The 13,790-nt window shown below is 41.2% G+C and overlaps 1 protein-coding gene across 1 annotated transcript in view; it reads left to right on the top strand.

The window, feature by feature from the left end:
• The first annotated feature begins 1,308 nt into the window (after positions 1–1,308).
• LOC139819772 (uncharacterized) overlaps positions 1,309–13,790 on the top strand; it is a 20,704-nt gene continuing 8,222 nt past the window's right edge. The window contains exon 1 of the mRNA XM_071789468.1: positions 1,309–1,582. The gene's annotated coding sequence lies outside the window, so the exon portion shown is untranslated. The remainder of the gene's footprint in view (positions 1,583–13,790) is intronic.

Here is a 13,790-nt window from a genome sequence, read left to right as displayed (position 1 = left end):
GGTCAGATTATTTCGGTTGTCTCTTTAACAATCAGGCACGTTAAATAATTTCATATAAGACGATTATTATAGAAAATATAAATATACGTAATTAATTGAAAGCTTATAATTCATTCTCCCGTATTTAATAAATATGGGACGCTTAGGTTTGATTGTTACAATCTCTCAATAGAAGACTTCTAAGCATCATATGTCTGAACACATATCGATCTTCTCGCCGGCAATCGATATATGTTATAACTTAAGAATATTTTATTACACAACAACGCGATAAACGAGCTATACTATTACAGTTTTAATTTCCGGCCACGAAGCAGCGGATTCTTCCGATACTCGATCGAGATATATTCATATTTCATTACTTATAATTTGTCTCTTCTGCCTGCTTTTCTTTTAATGTAACACAACGCGCTCCGTTCTATTATCTTTAAAATTATCGCCGAACGTGCGCTCACAATTGGAAACCATCTGCGAAACATGTTCAGGTGTATCGCGAAGGTCTTATCTCTTCTGTGCAAATAACGTGCTTATCAAATGTTTAAGAAAGAAGTTATAATATGATTATCAAGACAAACGTTGTAAATGCGTGCGAGAATTTGCTGTTGCAATAATTATTATGTTTAAAAGCAATAAATAAAATCTGTCAGTCCTAGAGAGCTGTTCCGATTAGGACAATTCCGTTTCTTATCAGTTATTTCATTATGAACACTCGGACGTTAGCAGAAACGATCGAAAAGGCACTTTGTGAAAAATCTGATTCCGATCGGACGCAGTTGTTCGATCGGGCAAAATATACATCGTTAAATTAGTAGTGTCAAATTATATTCAATTTGTGTCACCATAACTCTTATAGGTCGCCACTGTTCAATATGCTGTTAATTTAACTAAACCAATGAAGTTAAAATAATAAATTTCGACATGGTAGTTAAAAATAACAAAATATTATTTAACTCAAGATATTGGTTTAAATTTCATTCTTTAACATTTAACAGTGTAAGTTATAAAATAAGATAATGATAACTGTAGATCTATCTGATTTTTTTATTCCGTTTTGAAGTTGCGATTGAAAATTCGCAATCGGGAAGAAGAAGAGACCGTCTCTTCGGTTTGCGGAGTAGGAGACCGACTTCGGAAACTCGGACGGATTTCCCGGAAGCATTGCGTGTTTCGGAAATAGCAGTCTATTGTCGCAATCGGGACGTAGAAAACGGAGTAGCTCGGTCGAGGGCGCCGATCGGGCTTGTCACGGTTCTGCCCCGCTCTTTGCGTCGACCGTCGAGGAGTAAGACGCGGTTCGGACTTCGGCGTTCAGTTCAGTTCTCCGTGATCGCTCGATCGGGTGGGATCGAGCTGGATCTGCTCGCGCGCCTCCGTCGCCGTCGCGTTCTCGCGATCGTACCCGCGTCAACAATAAAAAAAAGAAGACGAGGAATAAAATAAATCGTACACGTCACACCGGACATCGCGACGTTGTGTACACTGAGGGAAACGAGGTGCGGGATAATCATCGGGAAGGGAAATCGACGATAATGATTCAGCGGATTCCTCATTGAATAGATCAGTACGTCGGATCGGCTATCAGGTGAGACCGGCGAAAGGAATTTCTACGGTCACTACCGTCGCGCGAGAATTCCTCTACGCGAGTACGAGACGCGCCGCTCGTTAATATCCTGGGATCCTGGGAATGAACGTCCACGAATGACTTTTAAATGGTCTTTCGGAGCTGGACGGCGCTCTCGGGTTCGTTCAAAAGCGACCTTATCTGCGGGAAAATTCGGATTTTCCGGTGCCGCGCAGTTGCGCAGGCGGAACGTTTTACTATCGGTACATTCAAAGCTTTTTTTTTTAATTTTACTACCGTTCAATTCTGTGACCCCGCGCATGAAACTCATACTGTATTAAATTTGAGAGAAACGATAATACGTTTAATTTCCAAAAATAAAATCTCTAAAGAAAATAATTTATTATTTAACGTTGTTCTAGATTCTTGATATTATTATGTTGCACATTGTGTAAAAATAATCATCTTCTTTTTAGAAAAGTAGAAAACATTATTAAAAAAGTTCTGACGATGTTATAATTATATTACAGCCGCGATCTATTGATATACTTTAAGATTTCTTCCACGTCTCATTATTTGACGTACGATGAATTATTTCATATTATTTTTTATTTTTTTTACGTTATTACTGTTCAATTCTGTGACATAAGTGAATTCTCCATTCAATCGATGTACTAAATTTGAGAGAAACGGAGTAACACATATATTATTTCAGAAATAAAATCTCCGAACTAAATAATTTATTTAACGCTGTCCTAGATTCTTGACATTATTATGTTAGACATTGTGTAAAAATAATCACATCCCTTTTGGGAAAGAAAAAATATTATTAAGAAAATTCTACGTTATAGTTATACTAACAGTTGCAATATTTTGATATATTTAAAGATTTCCTTCACGTTTCATTATTTGACATACGAATACGATGGATGAATTATTACGTACTATATTTTTTTCTAAACATTACTACTGTTCAATTCTGTGACCTCATGTAATCTCATGTAATCCATGCATTAAATTTGAGAGAAGTGGAATAACACATTTTATTTTCGAAATAAAATCTCCGAAGTAAATATAATTTATTTAACGCTACTCCAAGATTCTTGACATTATTAGAGATTGCGTAAACGTAATTGCATCCCTATTGGAAAAGAGAAAATATTAAGAAAGTTCTGACTATGTTATAGTTATATAATACATCCGCAATCTTTCAATATATTTAAAGATTTCCTCCACGATCGATTATGATGACTATTGATATGAATAAAATATCACTTCATTTATTTTTAAATTCTTTTAGACAATAATCATTGTTTATTTAAAAAAAATTGCATGCAGAGAAAATAACAAATAATATGAGTCAGATACCAGATACGAGTGGAAAAATTATCAGATTAGCGAAATGTTATCGGTATCGATATCGAATCGAACAATTATTATATTGTTAAATATTTTCTGAATTCAAATATTATTGAACAATTTCTAAATGTATTTCTGAAACTGTCACGCGACTACGTGAGAGAAGAAATCGATTTTTAACTTCGTGACGCCTAGATTTAAATTCTAGAGCGAAGCGACACGATCGCGGGCACGGTCGATGTTCTGAATAGGTATCTACAGTCATGCAGCAGCACACTTAAGAATTACATCACGATTACATGTCCCCCGGCTGACATGATTCTAAATTTCACACGAGCTATTATTTCAATCGCGCATCGCTCGTCGCCGGCGCTCGATTCTCCCCCTCGCGCGGCCGCGGTGAATCGTCGTTTCGTCGGCCGCTCGCTCATTCCGCCTCATCGTCGATCTCACACAAAAGGGAAACCATGGGAATCCCGCCTAATTATATTATTCATAATTAGCTGGGATTCGCGCGCGGAGCAGAGCGGAGCAGAGCGCGCCGCGGCAGCCGAACGCGATGCAGTCCTAACGATGTGAAACGACGGATTATCACGCGGTTATCCGAAATGCACTCGGCTGTTCCGAGACGAAGTCTGTACGCACACGAGAGCGCGCGGTCGGCTATATTTTCTTTCTTTTTTTTTCGTTTTCTTCCAAGAGAACGTATTTACCTTGCTACCGGTATCCGCCGCGTAAAGTAGCAGCGAAGTAGTAAAGTGAAACGGATAACACACCTGTGCAGTTGTTTGGTTCACGGATGCGATTTGGTTAACGGACTTCAAATTACACGGTTCTGTTGGAGATGGAAATACTTCGGTCGTGCTTGTACGAGTCGCGAAGCGCATTCGCCACGATCCCGTACATATGTTTGCACATCACTCTTTTTATTGAATTAGTGGGACAGCGACAAATACGCGTCACGCAGTAACAAAATCTTCGATTAGTTTTCTCGAGTCGATTTCACGCAGCTACTTCGCCTCGAAGAATAGCCAAACCCATTTCGTTCGCGTGATTACCGTTTGCTATTAAATGTCTGGGTATTAAAACTTTTTTTAAACGGAATACACTTAGAATTCAAATAAGCGAAATAAATAGCTATAAAAACTTTCGATAATGAAATTAACAATAAGTAAAGTAAAAGTGGGCTTTGAGAATAAAACGCGGTTAATAGTAAGTTAATGTTAAAACAATTTTTAATTACTTAGATAAGGTATATAATTATAAATCGGACGCGATAGATCGAATCGCCGATGATGGCTCAAAGCAAAGTCGAAACGTCCGATTTATAATAATTATTTATATTACCTCGTTAGTAATTAAAAATTGTTGTAACATTAACTTACGCACCGTTAACCGTGTTGTACTCTCAAAGTACATTTACTGTTAAATTGGTAGTGTCAAATTATATACTTAATTAGTTATTTTTAACCATTTCAATAAATCGTCATTATTCTTATTCAATATGTCGTTAATTTAACTAAAACAATGAAGTTAAAATAATACTGTTTTATGTTAAAATAATAAATTTTGACACACACGGTAGTTAAAAATAGCAGAATGTTATTTAACTCAAGGTATTGATTTAAATTTCATCCTTTCATACTTAACAGTATAGAATTGATCCGTTTGTCTTCACCTAATTTACATTTTAAGAAGCTTCGATATTTTTGCAAACAAAAATTCCCTGTAAATCGATTACGGAATACCTAATTGCGTGGAACATGACCGCGAAACGATTTGTATATGCGTAACAATACCGCGCGAGCGCAGTTTTAAATACCGCGGATTTACCTCTGTGTTAATTTCTGTAAACACACCGTCGCATCGATTTCACAATGAATTTATTCGCGGCAGAGTTGTTTGAAAACGCTCGCACATATTCCCGCGAGTGCATATTTCTCGCCCCTGAAGAGACCATGCTCTCTTCAGCATACGCGCGGGCACGTTTTAGGACGTACTTAACGTGCGACCAGGAAGCGGATTTCAACAGCGTTTTTAACGATGTCTCGTAAACCACGTCGTCGATAAACACCGCTGCTTCCAGCCGCGTAAGAAATTACACCGCAATTATATGTGGGTTAAGCGCAAATTTTAAACGGTTACGAATATAGTAACATTCGGCAATGAAAAAGCGAACGGTATCTTTTTAACATTCCTCACCGAGATACGTGTTCGAGATAAATGTGTAAAAAACCGGACTGACAATTTGACGACTGAGGGGAGATTCGACAGTGCTCTTTGGTCTCTCGCAAAACATTATTTCTCTGAGACTGCATCTCTAATGCTCTTAGGTCATTTTTACTTTCAAAAAAAATTTTTGCTTTTAACCGTTTCGCAACGCGCCCAGAGTCCATCAGAATCGTAGAGAGACACATATCTTTCTGCATAAATAGGTATATTAACTGATTTGATCTGCGATTTGACTCGCTCGTGCAACTTTAATGCAGTTCATGCCTTTCGATATGTAAAGAGATTTGCTAAGATAAGTTCCTTTCTTTTCTCGCGCCCGTTTAAGTTTACGGAGCTACGTATAACACGATTTTGCAATCGGGATATTAACGGGGCATATAGGCCGATCGCTTTTTTTTTCTTAAATCGCAGGTTTAAACGCGTAAAGAGCATGTACTGGAGCGCGTATCGCGAATTCGGTTTCGCACGCTTCATAAGTCGAGGAAGAGCTTTCGAAGCGAAAGTACAACGCGGTGTCCGCTGGAAAAAAAGATGTAATTTGATAGCGTTCATCACGGATGACCGACCACTTTCCAGCCGCTTAACGCAAAAAGTGCCTTAACGACAGCGAAGGGGGCACGGAACATTCTCATCTCAGCTTATAAAAATTTCAATCCTCGAGCGAGATCGTCAACGGAGCGTCCTCCAGATTCTGGCGATTGGAGCGAATGTTATTTGAAAGCAAAAATCGGAATCGCGAATTAACCAAGGAATTAACTAAACGCTAATTAATTGCGCTAATAAAGTCGCATCGTTTATATCATCTGATAAGTTTAACAAATTTTAGTTTTTTTTTGTTTAAGTAACTCGCCCATACGACGAGCGTATTAATTACGTATTAATTACGCCTCGCGTAGTCTTCTTTAAGAATACTGAATGAGTCTCGACAAATAAAAGTGACCGCCCTCCTCTCTGGTCGCAAAATGTTATGTATGCGAAACGACATTAATTATCTGGAATGCATAGCAGGTATATCGGCAGCGAGCGCACTCGTTACGTTCGAAACTTTCACTCCACGCGCTACTTGAACGATATTATCTTTTCTTCTTTCTTTTTTTCTTCTTAAATGTGCGTAAGCAACCGTGGCGAGCGAACAAGCAAGTTGCGTATACGTACGTTTTTTTCATGCATGGTATAAAATGCACGTTTAAATCATTTTCTATATCCGGACAGCGAGGTATATAGGTAGACAAAAAGGCAGGTAAACTTTTTTTACAGACAAACCCCGAGTATTCCTGCGTAATAATAATATTGCATAATAAATACGATTTCGTAAGCGAATTTTGTTACGTCGCTTAATTCCTGTAATAACTTTGTCATCAGAAACGTAAAATAAAAATTGTATGGAATATTTATTGCTGTTTGAAATAATTATTTTATTTTGTATTTTGTTTTATTAATAAATATGTACTCGACGAAGGCATCGATGTCAAATAAATGTTATTAATACAAGATCATAAATTGTGAGAAATTATAGCTATTAAGTTTTAAATATATGTATAGTAATATTATTATGCACATCTGGCACGCGCCTTTTATTATCAAAAATAATTATATACTGGAATTCTTTGATATAAATTTGACACTTTTATGTTTCCCCCATTGTACGACGTACCGGATTAATTTATAAAGTTTTCGAATTCTGTTACGAACGTGTAAAATGTAAAAAAGGCTCTTAAGATTTTTATCGGGCGTCCTTTTGAACATCTTTACGCACACGGTTTATGCCCCGAAATTTCTCAGCGATTTACTCCGCGATAGAACTTTGAAAATATATTTATATCGGTCTAGTTGAAGCGTTACGCTCGTTCGAAACGCGCCGGGGCACGAAATAGCTTGTAAGCTGCAATGAATTCTCGATGAAAAATGCCATTTAACTCAGCACCAACCCGGACTAGTTCTGTATCGTTCGATTCGATCTCGATCTAAGATGCCGTCACGGTAGAAAGCACGCAGATACTCGCGGTATCGCGGTATCCCACTGCGTATCACCCGTCGTGGTGATGGTGTGTCTCGCGCACCGGGTCTGCATACGCGCGTGCACACGACATTCCTCTTATGCTCTGATAGTGATCCGACGCGACGGACAGTTCAACCTCGAACCGACCGACCGGGGAAGGCCGCGGCTGACGGACACACGGACACGTTCTCGTGTCCTGACGCGTGAATTTCGTATGACGTCGCACGAATTACGCAATCGAGAAAGTCGAGGCATCGCCGGTCCTAAAGGTGCCAATTCATGAGACGCTGAAAATGAGCGTCAACAAGGTAAACGTGGTGGTTTCGCTTTGACGCTAGCGTCAAAGAAATGAAGTTGAATTTGTTTAATGTTCAGCGTCGTCGCTGAATCGTCGTTAATCGTCCTATAGTAGGGGGAGTCCGGGAGACTTGACCATAGAGGAGAGTTGAACCACTTCAAATATCTCGTTCAAATTTTGAACAAAGAGCTCAATCCGAGCACGTGACAATATGACGCTTGGTAGTGCGTTTTGACTGTGAGTGAAACAAACGTGTTTTAACGTGCTCGGATTGAGCTCTTTGTTCAAAATTTAAACGAGATATTTGAAGTGGTTCAACTCTCCTCTATGGTCAAGTCTCCCGGACTCCCCCTACAATCAAACATAGACTTCGAAATACGTAAAATATTAAATATTTTCAAGTAATATCTTCAAGTAATAATATTTTATGGATACATATATAAATAAAAGATATTATTTCTGAAGATTTTTACTTGCTGAAAATGAGCGTCGAGCGTTAACGTGAAAAGGCACCTTAACAGTCCGCCGACCTTGCTTCAACGATCAATCGCGTCAGTAAGACGCGATTATATTCAGAACCAGGATCCGATGTATCCCGCGGCCCGATCACCTGTCCCGATTTTCTCATCTTTAAAATGACGAACTCCGAAACTTGAGCCGCGTGTCAGACTTGGGTCTCTGGATAGAGACTTGGTCTCCGACGAAGCGAACTGCATCGCGTCGTACGTATAGCCCAGGGTGGGGTTTAACCCGGTAACAAGTGAGCTTTCATGATCCCGTCCCTGTTCGCGTGCGACCTCAATCGCTATCAGCGCGTTACCCGGCCGTTTGTCTATACGGCGGACATTCTCCCCGGTACAAAATTCAGGTGTCGACGACATCGCGACGTCGCCGAGGGACATCGGAAAAGTCTCATTGGGTATTCCGTCTTGTCGGCAACACGCGACCGCAATATGTAGCAGCTCCTGGACGCGAAATGTGGACCGTCGACGCGGATATACGTATCGTTATATTGGCGATCAAGCCAAGGCTGCGCGATTCGGTAAAGCGGAAAAGTTAAAAGTACTCGTATCCATGCTGGACAAAAGTTTTGGACAGGGAAAATGAAAAGAACTCTTCGAGAGTATAATCTCGAGAGAGTAAAAACGCGATTGTGCTGATTGACGATCGCGTTTCAAAGATCGAAATAAAATTGAGTTAATACATTCCAAGAGCAGTAATCTGTAGTTTTCAATTGCGACCCATTCATGAATTCGCTACATTTCGAAGAGTTATGCGATGACACGAACAAAGCAAAAAGCGCCGGAAATCGTTTTCGTAGATCGCGTAGAAGCGGCGTCCTTCCCCGGATCTCGCGAAAACGGCTTCAACGCGGGATAAAATGGCTAGGGCTCGCGGCTCGCTGGTGGCTACGTCTCCAGGTGCGTATGGAAGACCAAGGACGAAAGGGATCGACCGACAGGAAGAGGAGCGATTAGAAGAAGGAGCGGTTAAACCGGAAAGTCGAGCGCGCGCGGCTGAAGAGGGTCGCCGGAGCAAAACTGCTACATCGGATTGTGTGCTGCTCCGTTGTGGCGGATAGGCCGGCCTCCACGAGCGGCCGCGATTAATCGCAGCCCGCCGGGCAATTGTCCGGCGCACGTATCCCGCTTCCGGTCCTGCGACCCACGGCGAAGGCTATTCCGATATTCCGGGGATGACGTGCCTGCGCGAGTGTCGGGCCGCAATAACACGACCGCGGCGGTGTCAGATTTCGCGCATTTTAGGGCGCGGATTTAGCGTCGCGGCGAATCGAGCCGACCGCAACCTGGGTCGGTGACACGCGACCCGACGTGAAAACCAAGAGGATATTATCCTTCTGGTGAACGTCCGATCGTTTGCCACTCGGATGACATCGGAATTTTGAGATAACAGAAACGACAACTTGGTATCACTGGGTATCAGAATAGTGCACAGGCTTTCTAGATAAGTTTTTACTATGACTAGATAATATAATAATGTCCAAGCTACTTGACAGAAGATAGGAAACTCAACTAGATTACCTAGCTGAAAAAAAATTCCTCTTTGCGGTTGAAGAAACGTGACAATCGGCGATATCGTCGCTGAAGATGTGAGTCAGTGCTGAAGGCAATCATTACTCAGAAATTGTCTGAAAATCGTACGCCAGATTTCTCCGGCTCATTGTCTCTCCCTTTCTCTTTCTCCTTCCGTCCCGAAGCGAGCGTCTCTCGAAGTAATGGCGGAGGAAAGGGTTGGCCAGTAATCGACCTTGGAGCTCCGTCCTTTACGCATACGCGCCGCGCGCGTGTGTCGCGTGTCTTATTTATATGAGCGCGCGTGCGTGTGTGTACGTACGCCGGTACGCGCGTATCTAGTACGTATATACGCACCTACACACCGTCGTGCATGCCACTTGGAGCGCACGCGAATAAGCGGCGCGCGTTCGCCGCGACCGGGGCCGCGGCCGCGGCCGCGCGGCGCGCATCGGCCCGATAGCGTATACACGCTCGAACACACACAGGCGAGCCGCAATGCCGAGGGCATAGTTACACGGCTATTCCGGCGAGGAATGCTCGGCATGTCGCTCTCGTCAAATGGCCAGAAAATAAAAGGACTACCTCGCCCGCGGCCTTGATAGAACGCGCCTAGTGGACACGGGGCTTTTCTCTCTCTCTCTTCCTTTGACCGGTTACCCGCGAGTTACCCGCGAGATACCATTCAAAAGTCATCTTAGGAGATTAACTTGATGTCTGACGATCGTTGGAAGTGGTCCGTGTCGCGAATCCACGGGAATTCTGGACTTGTTCTGTATTTTGTCTTGTTTCTCTCTAGGCGACATGCGGAGTATAATCTCGAGTTAATCCTTTTGGTGCAAGAAAATGGAATATTTAACTTTGGCTTCAACATATGGTAACATATGGCACTGAATATCTCTTTTCTTTCTCACAGAACGTCGTTTGCATGAAAATAATTAATACTTTCCGAAGAAAGTTTTGCGTTATAACAAAGATTAAAAAATTAATGCTACAGTGTGTAGCAGTTCACTTTTATGAACTATTTCGTTTATAATGTATAATATTATCCTGCGATAATATTATAAATCATAAATGAACTAGTTCACAAAAGACGAGAAAATTTTGCCCGAGTACTGTTTGCAAACTGCGTTAATTATAAAAAATGAACCGGCCATAGCTTATAAATTATGGACGCGTATTAGTGCGTCGAATGCACAACACTTGGACGCTTCTTATTGTTAGTATCGAGTCCCAATTCAGATTATACGTATTGTTAATAATAAAACACGGCGTTTAATTCGCGAGATGACATTTACCTTTTATTTCGCTATAAAACATTCATTAAAGAATTCCCGTCGTAAAATCCGCGTTGTCGTCGGCCAAACTGAGCCATCAAGGTAACGTTATGCCGAACCGGTCCCCGAACATTTTTTTATCGCTATCTGATTCCCTAAATTACGGGTATAGACCTCTGTACACACACGCTTCTTAATGCATCGTCGGACTCGGGGTCCCGGAGGAGCATTCCTTCGCCAAATATTATCGCGATACACGCCGCAACGTTACGTCGTTACGACCGCGGTATAATTTATTATTGCATTAATTGCGCGCATTAGAAAAATTTCTCGATAAAAGGCAAGGATAAAGTTTGTAGAGGTACTCGAAAAAAAGCATGGAACGCGCTCGAAATCAAACAAGTCAGATCGCATCTGCAAACAGATAAGCGAGGAAACGTACATATAACAGATAAGCGACGAGTCTCGAGATAGCGAGACTTGGGATGCTGAGAGATCTTGGCGAGATTTTTGCTATCGTATTCAAAAAAGGATACACGTACGATACGAACACGAAATGTTTATGTACGTGACGGATGCTCGTATTTTCTCAGACATGCACAGATTGGTGCGGAAAAGAGACAGGGTCGATAAGATTGTCTCCCGAGAAAAGCCTGTCTAAGCGGGGTCTAAAGTGATCATATCCGAAAATTCGTTTTCGTGCTCCAAAGAGTACGCGCGGATAAGCTGCGTCGTTCCGTCCGTAATGGGATGCAGAGCCCAGAATCCCCCGGGTACACGATAACAATACCTAGGAAGCGGAGCGGGTTACGACTCGATAGCCACGCGGCGGAGAATGTTTTTACGAGCATCCGGGGCACGTCACGCTTTACGTACGCGTTATACTTTGCCTCAAATTGCATTCACCATACAATGACGCGCGCGCCGATTCCCGTCGAATGATGAATTCTCTGTCCGGATAAATCTACGAGTTTCTGTTGCAATCTGTCTCTGTTTTGTCGTTGTGTTTTAAGTCGACATCTCAGTTTAACTGTTAAAGACGATTGACATCTAATCGGTATTTTTCTAATCTCTTTCTAATACTATACATAATACATGCATAATATTAATATGCAAATATTTTTCTTCATATTCTAATAAAAAATTGTCATTAAAGCAGATTCATCAACTTATCTCACTAAAGTTGTGTGCGTGAGTTTAAAATAAAGAAAAAATGTTACGAATTTTCTGATTTAATTTTCTCCAAGATAAGGTGCGTCGCATTCAAAAAATCTTCTTTCCTTATTCTACATTTATTTTTTTTACTTATTTTTTCCACATAGGAGCAAGACCAATTCCTTCCTGATTACACCAACAATAATGGCATGTATATTCAATGTATTGGCGACTGAATAATGTTCTTCACGTAAAACGGTAGTTGATCGAAAATTCACCCGTCGTCTGAATATAATTTGGCCGAGTGCGTTACACCTTCGTGCGCCTAATTGCGCAATTACTGTAAAAGTACAAGTTTTAAGGCGAAACGCAGTCACCGCAGGCATTTTGTTTTTACCGTTTATTGCGAGACATGCTCGACAGTATTTTGCAACTGAATTACTTGTAATTAGAAAGAAAACGCTGACCGGCAGCTGCGAGTTGCGAGTGCAACTCGGATTCGCATTGTTGCGGTTACGATTTCCAATAAAGGAATACAACTCAATCCGATCGACAAAGAAACACGCAACAAGTAAATAACGATCGAGTACAAAATGTTAAAATTGTTCTGTGAGCTTTGTAGGAGATGTAATGTGAAAAAAGTTATAATTCGGTTCGTAAAAGACGAACTTAAAATATACGCGCATTATTTGGTCGCACAACACATTCACGTTATTAATTCACAATTCGTCGGTTCAAGAAGTATCTGATGAGTACCGTGCATAATTACAAAAGTGTCTCACACGCATCTCTTTTCATTTCTGGCGAGAACGAAGCAGTCGAAATAGCGCAATTGATGCCAACGAAAAGTTAACGTCTCTCAAGAAATTAAGTATTGAAGCATCGGACATTATTACGAGTTCTGATATCTCACTATGTGCCCGCGTTGGATTACGATGTCGGGAGCGAGAAATAATATGGATCTCTCGAGCGAGGAGCGGGTGTAACGCGCGACGATAACAACCGCGTCTCGCCGCGCTGCGAAGATTTACAATCCGGAGCTGCAACACGGCGGCGGCCTAGACTTGCCAACGAAGTAAAGTCCGGGCTGCCGCCGGCAGCCGTAGCCGGAGGAACAGATCGGCAGCCACGAAAGTGGAACGATAAATCTATGCTGGAATAACTGGACGCTTAGCTCCCGCATTCTTCGAACGTTTAACAACCGCGACTTTTCTGCAACATTTATCACGACGCGCGTGATAGATCCATACGTTCTGGTCAAATTGGCAGATTTAATTGTATTAACGGTAAAATTTATTTTCTGACAAATTGTAAAAATCAAACAACATGAAATTGCGGATTGATAAAAGTTGGATAAAAGATAAAGAATTAAAATTAAATATTTTCAGCAAATAAGCAGGTAATCAATGCATTATGCATTCTGTAAATAAATATAAATAAATATAAATAAATGTAATAAATGTAAATAAATATAAATAAATGTGTCACCGAACACATATAATTATAAACTTCTTGATAGACAGATCCGCGAGCACGTTCCGAAGTGATCTTATCGCGTCTCGCTCTTGATTGCGAACTTAATTAAGTCTGACTGTGCGCCGTGATTGCGCGTGGGTTGGATCCACGAAAAGTGAAAAGGTGGAGAGGCGTAGCCTCCGGAAAGGAGCTAAGAAGGTGATGGCACACATATTTTGCATCGGAGAAAGTCGTACGCATACCTCCCCACCCCTAATTTTTCTTCCTTCTCCTTCTCGTAGCTGTCCTCGTAGTCAGCGGTTACGCACACTTACGCAGACAGGTATAATGATTACCGTGCATTAACATCTTGCATAACGCACCGCGATTTAATTAAATGTATACGAGGTATCGTATGAAC

The sequence above is a fragment of the Temnothorax longispinosus genome, chromosome 1, assembly GCF_030848805.1.
Source record: "Temnothorax longispinosus isolate EJ_2023e chromosome 1, Tlon_JGU_v1, whole genome shotgun sequence".
Classification (NCBI taxonomy): domain Eukaryota; kingdom Metazoa; phylum Arthropoda; class Insecta; order Hymenoptera; family Formicidae; genus Temnothorax; species Temnothorax longispinosus.
This window is presented reverse-complemented; position numbering and strand designations above follow the sequence as displayed.